Raw genomic sequence first — 12,724 nt, 5'->3', positions numbered from 1 at the left:
TTGCAAGTTTTAGAAAATCTGTATACATATATATTTAATATATATAACGCAGTTTTTAATGATTTTCGTCTTTCTAATCAAATGGTTCTAAAAGCTCAAGTTCCTTCCAATATTTCACCTATATTCAATTTTAGTCGAATTTTACAAAGAAGCATTCTTCTTTATATATATAGATTTCGTAAAACTTACAAATTTTTGATTAACAAACCCTACAATTTGAAAAGCACTTTCATCTCTAGCGAGCAAGACGGTCGGAACTCGGGAAAATGAGTGCGAAAATTAGTGACAATAGCTATAGTAGTGACTGAGTTAATCACGAACAAACCACAAAACAGTCATTCTTCTTTATATATATGTAATGATATTTTTAATTATGTAATGATATTCTTTATATATATGTAATGTTGCGTGCGTACGGGTTCGTTATGAAATGAATGCACAAGTCCGATGAAAAATGAACAAAAAAAAATTTATTATTATCACAACAAAAATGCTTAAATTTTCTCAAATTATCATGCAGTATTACAATATCTCACAGTAGTTATCTTTTAACTACTCAAATGTCCAATAGAACGCAATTAAAAACAGCTAAAGAACGCTAATCCGCGATTTCGCTACAATCAACAAGAGCAGTTTTCTAAACAACAACAAACTAAGCAACTACTACAAACTGAGATGTTTTCCTCCTTTTATAAGATTTTAAAATCACGCGCTAGAATTTTCCAGTACTTTCTCGAAATCAAAAAGAGATATTTATTTATTTAATGCACGCGCTCTTGTATTTTCAATTTTCCGGCTTAGCTTTCTTTTAATATTCGTCACGCGCTGCACTGCGCGAGAAATAAAACCATTTAATTTCTAATTGAACTAACATTAGCTTTTTAAATACCAAATTCGTAACAATATAGATTTCGTAAAACTTACAAATTTTTGATTAACAAACCCTACAATTTGAAAAGCACTTTCATCTCTAGCGAGCAAGACGGTCGGAACTCGGGAAAATGAGTGCGAAAATTAGTGACAATAGCTATAGTAGTGACTGAGTTAATCACGAACAAACACAAAACAGTCATTCTTCTTTATATATATGTAATGATATTTTTAAATCAATTGATTAAATTAAATTCTAATAATAATGCTTAATAATGTGTTAGCGATTCTCTACCTAAATTGCATCCCTGTTCCTAAATTTTGGCGAAATCCTTTCTTTAGTATAAAATATATTAACCTGTTGGCGCCCGCCAAATCGCCAAACTCATAAATCTGTCATATTACATAAAGTCCTTAAGAACACTCCTGATGAGAAGATAGCGTCACCTCGTGATTTCAATTAATATCGCTGATTGGATGAGCCTCGTGACGCACACATATGTATAAATAGGGCTTCCGCTCAACGTACCAAAAAAAAAAAGCTTTTGAGATGGATGCTAAATTAAACCTCCCACTTTATATTCCAAAATTTGTCTCATTCCTGTTGCCCCGGCTGCACAAAACAGATAATATATGACAAATTACATTTCATATATATATATATATATATATATGTTACGGTGAAACACCGAAATCTGGAGAATGTCGACTTTCACCGTTGAAAGTCAACATTCACATAGTCTCTTGGTGTATGTCCGAAATATTTCCCAAATACTCTTATTTCTGACTTACACCGGTCAATGTCGACATTCACTATGTACTAATGGTGAATGTTGAACATATAGCAATATTATATTTTCTTCTCCGTAATTCAGTCGCGAATAAACGCACTTGAGACATGAAGTAAGAACTTAAGAACATGAGAACCTAAAACACACAATACATTCAAAATGAGAAAGGAAAATAATAAAAGTTGAAAACTTACTTAATTATACAGTACGTTCTAAATGAGAAAATAAAATAACAGTCATAAAAAACTTACCAAATTATGTGATTCAAATCTTATTTATTGCAACAACTTAAACTATTATGGCACTTTATGACCTCTTTTTTCGACTTTCACCAGAGCATATCTGTGATTGTCGACATACACCGGTGAGGGTCCGAATATACAAGAATATATTCCAATATTCGATCTTTCACCGACGTATTTGGTGAATTTTGATATTCTCCTGTGAAAGTTGACATACTCCAATTTCGGTCTTTCACGGTAACACACACACACACACACACACACATATATATATATATGTAACTAATTTCCAATGTTTAATTTTTACAAATAGTTTTGAATTAAAATGCATAAACACGAGGGTGTCGGGGAACACTTACTCAAGTAGCTTATCAATTTTACTGCATAAATTGCTTTTCACTCAAAACTGAATTAGCGAAAATGCTTAATCATAATGAGTTCTTTGGTGCTCTGCATTGGTTCTTGATCCCTTCAACTCACGGAAATATTTGGCCTAACTTAAATTGCCAGTTTGGCATCGCATTATTACTTGAGTAAAGGACGAGACACGTTCGTATTTATTTCTTAATTATTGTTCATTGAACGGGAGTTGGTTTGTTCCCCTTGAAAAGTCAGCTAATTTCCGATCAATGGCAATGATTACTTGCTTTTAATTTAATTACTTGCTTTTAATTTAATTTCTTTTTAAAATTGAAATTTTGTTATGATTATTATTATTATTAATTTTGTTATTCATAAGTCCCCGTTAAACATTTTTAACAATTTACATTCAAGTTACTTTAAAACAATTTTTGGAATTAAACTTACTAACTGTGGATTCACTCTTTTTAGATAATTCTACTAAAATTAATCTTAGGAGATAATATAATGAATATTTCTTTAGTAAATAAATTATATATATATATATATATACAGATAGATAACAGAAGTAGGATAGTATCTTAGTCCTTAGGTGACTGGTAAGCATAATGACGATCATCAAAACCATCGTTATGTGGATGGAAGAAACCTGTCTCTAATACAGTTAGTTATAAATGCGACAGCTGACAATAGAAAAGAGCGACATTAATATGAAATGAATAAGCTCAAAAATGTAAACAAATAAACCCCCAAACGGTCAATATTATCTGGAGAATAGCAATCTAAATGACGGAAGCATTAACTGCTTGAAAACAAGTAACCTCCGCCCCCCGTAATCCTGCACCCCCTAACAAAATCGATGACGCTTAAGTTTCCGCTCTCGTCTAGCTAGCAGAAGATGGGGGGGGGGGAAGAGTAAGACAGCGAGCAGGTGTGAGGAGAACAACAATGCGAAACACAGACTTTGGGGATTAGCCGAGATTAATTGCAGGATGTGACATAGAGAAGACAAGCTTCCTAAGGAAGCCAGGCCTTCCGGAAATAGAGCACTCTGTCAAGCAGCTCTTCGTCTTTCTCAGCCTCTGACGCCGCATAAAACAAAAGAGCTTACATAAACCGTAGGGGGTCTTATTAAGGTACTGTTTCATATAGGCAGAATTTGCACAACACTTGTTCATTTGCTATCAATGTGATTAATTCGTTATTGATTTCAGGTTTCTTACAAGAAAATTAATTATTGTTTAAAGTTATGCCATGCTTATGTTGACTGATATTTTTTTCACATTTGTTGGGACAATAATGCATTTCACCGTTTACTAAAAAAAAATCTTATGCATCTACCACATGATTTCCTTGTACGGAATATTAAATAATACGCATTTTCTGCATTTCATTAAACTTATACACCCGAATTTTTTATTGCAGACGTACAAGGGCATTTCGAAAAGTAAAGATACACCGTATGCCTGAGGAAAATAAAAGTTTTGGTGAGTAAGTTGGCAACACAGGTCACCTTGAACCGTTAGCTTTCTCCTCGCGGTCGTTCGGCATTTCTACGTTCTTTCTGGTTGGAATAGGTCGTGTTTAAAATGGCTGCGCTGATTCAAAATCCCGCGAAATGCGCTCCGTCAAACGTTTTCTTCATGCAAAAGGTCAGCGACCAGCGGATATTCACAAAGAAATTGTTTCTGTTTATGGGAACATTATGAATCGACAAAATGTAACGAAATGGTGTCGTCATTTCTCTGAAGGTAGGACCGATGTTCATGACGAACAAAGAACAGGTCGATTATCTGTGATCTCTGATGCCTTCCTTCAGAGAACAGAGGAAGCAATTCGTGCTAATAGTCGTCTCAAATTGAAAGAATTGCATAAGATCATACCGGAAGTGTCAATGGCAACTCTTTATGAAGTTGTGACTGTCAAGTTAGGGTACAGGAAATTGTGTGCGCGCTAGGTTCCAACAGGCGACAACCTTCTATGACTGTGGGATACAAAAGCTTAACAAATGTTTGGATAACGGGGGTGATTATGTCGAAAAATAATAAACAATCCAGTTAATAAGATGTAACTGACGTTTTCTAAATAAATGTTTTTTTTAAGGAATGCGAGCCATTGTATCTTTACTTTTCGAAAAGTCCTCGTATGTATTTCTCATTCAATTAATGCAGATCTTACTTCGCAGCAAGACTAAAACATATAAAACCTCAAAATAGCTTTATTAAAAATTGAAAAGTGTTAAAAAATATAAAACATCAGATACATTAAAACAATTTTCAGAGTTGAAATTATAGTTTCTAAGCAAAAACAGTCAATTCGGCCATCGGGCAAGAAGGCAGGTTTTTCGGTGCACAAAACTAAACGTTTACTTTTGGTAACATTCGGCAAGAAGACGCTGAACGTGCAGAAACTATTCTACTGAATTTCAAATATAAATAAAAATGCCTGTTTCGGTAAAAACAACAAAGCAGATATATATATAAAAAAACGAATACATTTTTAACAAGTTTTTGTTTTTAATCAATAACACAATCACCTCCGTTATCAACTACCTTTTGCCATCTAATGTGCAGATTTTCAATGTCGAACCGATAAAAATCAATTTTGTTTTTGAGTAAAATATCCGAGAGGACATTTCGGACATCATCCAAATTTTCAAATATTTTGCAACTAAGAATATGTTGTAGGGATCCAATAAATGTAAATCCAGTGCTGCGACATCCGCCGAGTATGGTGGGTGAGTATGACAGTACCTCCCACCCTAATTCATTCATTTTTTTCCAGTGTTCATCTTGCATTGTCGTGTTGCAGAATGACGCCTTTTCTGTTGGCAAATGATCATTTTCAATTAAAGATTAGTTCACTCCATCCAATTGTTCACAATAAAGGTCTGCATTAACAGTTTGTCCAGGTTTCAGCAATTCAAAATGAACAATTCCTCAAATACTCCATCAAACATCCAGAAGCGCCTTTTCGGGATGTATACCCCGTTGTGACCCCTATTAAAACTCCCTTTTGAGCTTCGGATTACCATATAGGACTTAATTTTCTGTCTCCAGTAATCAAACGATCAAAAAACGATTCTGTGGGGTTCCGTTGAAGCAATGCGTAGCACGTGATGGATAGGTTGGCTTTGTTCTTTTCGGACAGAGTATGGGGAACTCAAACACCTGATTTGCTTATTTTTTCATTCTGCTTTAAATGTTCTTGGATTGGTCGACTAAGGTTGGTTAAGAGTGTTTGACATGGATTTGCTTCTGCCCTTAGCATGTTGTTGTCGACATGCGCAGAAACGACATTACATTCCGGTCCCCCTATTATATATATATATATATATATATATATATATATATATATATACTTTTGGTGTGGTCGATTGCAACCAAAACGGCAGGTGTCCAACTACATTTTATAGCAGTCCTATATACAAAATTTGAACCGTCTGAGGTGACTCGTTTTTGAGTTATGCAATATACGTAGAGACATACGTACTTACGTTCAGACGTAGGTAGAGACATAAGTACGTACGTACGTACAGACGCCTTGAAAAAAATTTCTTTTGAATCCATTTTAAATCAGTTTTATATTTCGTTTGGGGAAAAAGAGTACTTCATTCTATAGAAAATTTTAACAGTCTGAGGTTACTCGTTTTTGAGTTATGGGAGATACGTAGAGAAATACGTACGTACAGACGCGACGGAAACAATCTCATCTGAATCCACTTTAAATCAGTTTTATATTACATCTTGGGAAAAAGAATCCTTTATTTTGTTCTTACGTACAGATGTCACTCAAAAACGTAGTTAAATTAAATTTTATAGCGATCAAAGAGGATATTTTCTTTGAAATATGAAACACGTAATTTTTGGTTATTACAATACTTCGTACAAGGAACTAAAAAACAAATCTGATGTCGAAATCATATGACTTCTTTATAAGGCTTTTTTTTGCTGGACTTCATGTAAGAAATATCTCGCGCAGCCGACAGAGAAAATTAAATTAATTTTATTAAATTAAAATGCCAGAGAGAGAACATCTCAGCTCAGTTATTTCTTCAAATCATTCTAACTTAATAAACCAATCTCTCGAAGCAAGTTGAAAATGACATCAAAAACTGGAAATTTTGAAATTAAATACGTTTTCACAAACAACCCTCACTATATCAGCTGTGAAAAGTGTGGAGTTAGCTGTGAAAAAATACAACTAAGCCCCTCTGTTGGGAAAAAATGAAATTACTTTTCTAGCAACTCAATACATAAAACTCGATTTATTTAGAACCTAAGCCGAATTATGTCGATTTGGAAGGCGAACACCTACAGGTCTATCTTCTTCAGAAGCAAAACCAATTTGCATAAATTAAGAGTGCAACCATTTTACATTCAAAGCACTGGTTGGATATCCCTAAAGCTTCTTCACTTTTAGAACTGGATTTCATTGAAGTTTTTCATATTTACAAAAAAATATCTGCCTTAGTTAATAATATTACTTCCAATACAGGTCTTTTTAATACTTTCGGAATTCTAATATCTTAATTAGTCTAAAGGGGCTTTGTCCCAAAGGACCACTGTTTTCGTTTTGCGATTTTGCGTTGAATCACTATAAATGCCCGCTTAACATTTCAAACTGTTGCCACCAAATGTTAGAGCCCTGCATTATATTTGAAAGAATTAAATAATGAAAAATCTGCATGAATGTATGTATATTTCTCGCAAAAACAACGGTACCTAGAGCCATCGAATTATGAATGATGTCATCGTCCTACGAATAAGGGCATGTGGAAGACCAAATTTGAAATTTGGAATTTGTTTTATTATCGATTTCATATTTTGTAAAACTGTACCGAATTTTTGATTAACAAACTCAACGATTTCAGAGCGAGCAATGGCAACACACTACGCGGGGGGGGCAACCTTTTTATCTCCAGCGCGCGAAACTGTGTATCGGAAATTCTAAAGATAGGCTCATTTTAAAATTATTTTGCGACATTGCTTTTAAACTGAGTTTTATGTTTTAAGTGCAAAGAACATGATATTTAATAAGTAAAGGTAACACACAAAACGTTAAAAAAACGCCCCTTTCGACTATTTGTATTTTCGTTGACAGATGTCACTGCGATCATTTTCTGTTAGCTCCGCCCAATGCTTTGAATGTAAACTAACTATTCATAGAGGGGGAGGAGCTGAAGAAGAATAACCCGTGTCTGACGCTTGGGCAAAACTTGTATTATTCGAAATCTACGTCAAACTCAGACTGGTATTTCGCTTAATTTTAAATCTGAAGCTATATAGTGAACATGCTAGAAATTATTAACTGGTACGGAAAATAATATACTTAATTATATATATATTATAAAACTTGTGTCCGCATTCTTTATTTAAAACGCAATGGCAATGTAAAACAATTCAAATGCTGTTAAATACTTTTGTTAATTTATTTCTTACTTCCTATTCGGTTTATATTTTCCCCAAGCGAGATTTAAACGCCCACGGAAATTGCCTGAGAATTTTACGAGTATGTCTCCAACTGCATTTAATGCTTACAGATGAACTCATTACCACTGCAAATAAACTTAATTAGTTTTTCCTAATGAAGAAATAAGATAATTTCGTTCGGTGTGGAACATATCTTCCATGTAATAGGCTTATGTGATGAATTTTATCGACCTTAAGTTAATATCAGCGTTTTAAAATAACATCGCAAATTAACTGTACCGATATTCCTATTTTATTTAATTCTTCTTCAGAAATAGCTTTACTTTCGTTAATTGAATCCTGTTTTCGTTTGTTTTTTGTAAAGCATTATTATATTTTGGAAACTGGTTGTCTAAACTTATTAGACCAAAGAGGAAATTTGCCCAGAAGGGCATTAATTTCGTTTCGCCATTTTGCATCGGCACACTTTTAAAATTGTTGCCAACAAATAAAAGAGCCCTAAAATTTCACTATATTTAAAGAAATTAAATAACGAAGATTCTGCATGAATGTATGCATGTTTCTCGCAAGGTGAAAAACAATGGTACCTAAAGGCATCCAATTTTGAATACCTATTCCTCCATTCGAATATGGGCATCTGGAAGCCCAAACTTTTAATTTAATTTAATTTACTATCTATATCATATTTTGTCAAACATTAAAGAATTTTTCGATTCACAATCTCAACGATTTCAAAGCGAGCAATGGCAACGCTGTACGAAAAAAAACTTCTTTATCTCCAGCGTGAGAGATTGTGTATGGGAAATTCTAAAGATATGCTCATTTTAAAACTATTTTGCGATATTGCTGTTGGATTGAATTTTATGGTTTAATTGCCAAGAACATGATATTTAATAAACAAAGGTAACACAAAAAGTTAAAAAAATTCCCTTTGGGTGCAATATAAAATCTGAAAGCTTTCAGATTAAACTATAAACTATATTTATTTTACCAAAGTTTTTTCTCATTATGAGAAATTCAGAATTTAGATTATTAAAATTAAAGAATATTTAAAGCAAGATTGCAAATGCATTTTATATCAGACTGGTATAGATTAAATCTAGTGAAATTCATTTCCGTAATGAATATAATTTACATCAGTAAATTATGTTTTATTCTTTGTTTGGTATAAGAAATAGAGTTTCCTGTTCATTCAATACCCGAGGTGTATTGATAATAATAAAAAAAATTATATAATACAAAAGTTATGTCTTTTTATTATATTTTACTGTTGAGTGCATTCATTACAAATATAATTTTTTCATCAATTAACTCATCATTTTCTTGCCTGTTCATTAATTAATTATTCGTTTTAGTGCTGCAATAAATAGATAAGAAATTTGTACTTAAATGCCAAAGATAATTCCATTATAAACAAAGTACTTATAATTGTTTTATATAAATGACCTGCGAAATCCCTTACTCGTGAATCAGATACAAAGGTGTTTTGTCCCTTCTTCCATGCTTTCGTGTTGTAACGGTTAGCATACTCGGCACGTAGTCGAGAGTACGAGGTTCGAGTCCCGACGAGAAAATTGCTCATTTTTCATGTCTCATGCTCCAAAAGGTTTAATGACTCTACAAGTGGCGCCCGAACTAAAATATGGGGGACGATAACTCGTCACCGCCAGGATTTGGCGAATGGGTCCCACAATTCCCAGTCACCTTTTAAAAAGGGGGAGTATGTAAGGCATTTTCTCCTTCCTTCCAGGATGCCTTCGTGGTGAACTCTTAGAATATTCGCTGCGTATTCGAGAGGTCCAGCTTCGAGTCCCAGCGAGGGCATTGCTCATTTGTCATGTACTCCTGCTTCAAAAATACCTCTAATGTCTCCCTTTTTTAAGGTCTGAAAAATCAAAAATGTTATAGGTGAATAGATAATGACATTTATTCGAAACCTTTTAATTTAGAAGCATTAGTTTCAATCAACGTTCTTTCGCGGCATTGGATTCATAATGGACTAATAAGTCTCATAAGTGTGTCTCAAAGTTTTTCCTTTTTATAGACGCTCAAAATATAGATTCCTAGAATCTGTAGTGGTGGCTGTTATCATGAATGAGGCATGACTATCGTAATAATTGGCATTTACAAGTCCGTTCATTAGTCACTCTTTACGTTAATGAAAAGTGGATTGGATTGGATTATTGTAATTTGGCACAAAACCTGTCAAGGTTATCTGCGCCAGACAAATGGTAACAATGCAATTAGACATTTGTAAAGGTAAAAAGTAAAAAGGTAGGTAAAAGGTAAAAAGAGACAGATTAGAATCTATGATAAAAGTTGATATCTTTTTAAAAAAACAGGTTAAAGTCTATTATAAAAGCCAATATCTTTTAAAAACAGAAACAAATTACGATGATCTGTTTTTCCAATTAAGTCCAGTTCTGAACAATTAAAATGTTTTTGGCGAAAATAACTAAAACTCTGGCATTCCACCAAGATGTGATGGACTGTCAGATCTGCATTGCAGTTTGGGCAGCTGGAATTCTCTTCTCCCTTCAGAAGATACTTAAGGGTCAGGCGACAAAGGCCAATTCTCAGTCGAGTCAAGAGGACATCCTCCCTTCTATTAGCCATACATGGCCAGTATCCAACGGTGGGTTTTACATTTCTCATCTTATTATGTACTTTGTCATCCCATTGCTTCTGCCATTTGCTGAGAATTTTGCTTTTGACAAACCCTTTGATGTCTGCTAGTGGAATCTGAAGATTGTAAATTGTGGTTGCAGTTTTAGCTGATATATCCGCCAATTCATTCCGCTTAATGGCAATGTGTACAGGGATCCACGAATAAAGAATCTGCTATCCCCGAATTTTTAAAAAATGATTCAACTTCAGGATTCTGGTTGCAACTGGGTGAGTACATTGAGCATGATTTTCCAATGATATTAAGGCACTCATGGAATCTGTGTAGATATTAAACTTTGTGTACTTTTGTTTTGAAAGGTAAGTCAAAGCCAGATGAATGAAAAGAGGATAATAAATCCTTAAATTCTATCCTCGGAGTGTTCGCTATCCCAATTTTTGAATAGTGTTATTCATGAAATACAGAGGCTGTTCGCACATTTTTTAGACGACTTTGGTAAGCGATAATAAAAACGCGTTTGCTGCAAAAGAAGTAATTGCAATTGTACAATGTATGTAAAAGTGGAGATTACCGTCTGTGGCTTGAAAGTTTTGTTTTTATTCAACATGGCGAATTTAACAAAGCAGTGGTTCGAAGGCTACATTTCCGCTCTTTCCGAAGAGAAATATGCATACGCCGTTACCCCAAAACGATGTGAGAGTCACGGTTTTGTGATATCTAAAGCGTCGATAGGTAATATCATCAACATGAAAGGACGAAAACGTCAAATTGGAGCCTCAAGTGGGGCAAAAATTCCAAACAAGTATCCAAGGAAAAAACGGACATCTTCGACTACTGCAAAGGTACGTTGTTTAACAGTCGCAAAATCATTAAAATGCTCGGTGTCCACTGTAAACAAAATGATAAGCGTTGATTTAAATCTTAAGAAAGCGAAAAAACGCAATGTGCATCGTCTTCTTCCAAAGCCTATCGCTCGACTCAGGACACGCTGCTGAATTCTATATGAGAAACACTTATCCAAAGAAACATGGAAAACAATTGTCACAGTAGATGAAGCATAGGTATATTTAAATGATTGTAACAAAAAAAGAGCCATTTATTATCATAAAAGGAGAAAAAAATTCAAGTACATGGTTCAAAGAATTGAAAGAAATGTTTTCTAAGAGATTCATGATTGTTGCTGGTTTTTCTGATAATGGCAAGTTAAAAACAACGAGAGTGCAAAAAAATGTCAAGATTAACTCCAAATACTATCAGGAACGTATTTTACTGCCAATTTTTCTGAATGAAATACCATCGTTTTACCCACAGTGCCATCAGTCTGTGAGACTCCATCAGGACAAAGCTAGCAATCACACATCAAAATCCACTGTAAATTTCCTAAAAGAAATGGAACAAAAAACTGGTACCAAGACCATACCCTTCACTGATATCCCTACTCAATCTCCCTATGTGTCACCTATGGATTGTTTTGCTTCGGACTTTTAAAAACTGCGCATTATCCAAACGTTGTCCCAAAACTCTAACAGGACTCTGGAAAGCTGTTCGAGAGTAATGGATTAGAATACCTCTTCTGACACTTCAAAAGGCATTATTATCCTGGAAATTGCGGTGTCGAAAGATAGTTCAGAATAAGGGATGTCAAATAAAACATTTAAAACAAGAGAATTTTATGTAATTTAGTTGCGTGAATACAATATAATTCGTCTAAAAAATGTGTGAACAGCCTCTGTATTTAAAGAGAGGTAAGAAAAGGAATGTAGGATCTACACAATAAAATGTACCCAGTTTTATGGGAGATTTGTTACAGATCTCTCAAAAACATTTTCCAGAAGTGGGAAGAATAAAAACCAAAATAGTTAAAAAATTAATGTCGGAAGAAAAAGCGCCATCTACAGAAGAAAAAATTATTAAAAACGTCAAAAAATGAGGCAATGAAATTTTGAATAGCCGCGGAAGAACGTTGATTGGAACTAATTCTTCTAAATTAAAAGGTTTCGAATAAATATCATTAACTATTCTCCTCTAAGAGTTTTGATTTTTCACACCTTGTAGAGACATTTTTGAAGCAAGTATACATGAGAAATACCCTCGCTGGGACTCGCACCTGAACCATTCGAATACGCACCGAGTGTTCTAAGCGTTACACCACGAAGGCATGCTGGAAGGAAGGAGAAAATACCTTATATGCTCCCCCTTTTTAAAAAACGACTGAGGATTAGAGAACCCAATCGTCCAATCATGGTGGTGAAGAAATACCATCTACCTCCTTTTAGTTTGGACGCCACTGTAGAATCATTAGGTATTTTGGAGGCAGGAGTACACCAAAATGAGCAATGCCCTCGCTGAGACTCGAACCTGGAACTCTAAAATACGTGCCGAGTATGCTAACAGTTACACCAC

Source organism: Stegodyphus dumicola, chromosome 12 (genome assembly GCF_044657685.1).
Source record: "Stegodyphus dumicola isolate Sdum_Otavi_A_Nest chromosome 12, ASM4465768v1".
Lineage (NCBI taxonomy): Eukaryota > Metazoa > Arthropoda > Arachnida > Araneae > Eresidae > Stegodyphus > Stegodyphus dumicola.
This window is presented reverse-complemented; position numbering follows the sequence as displayed.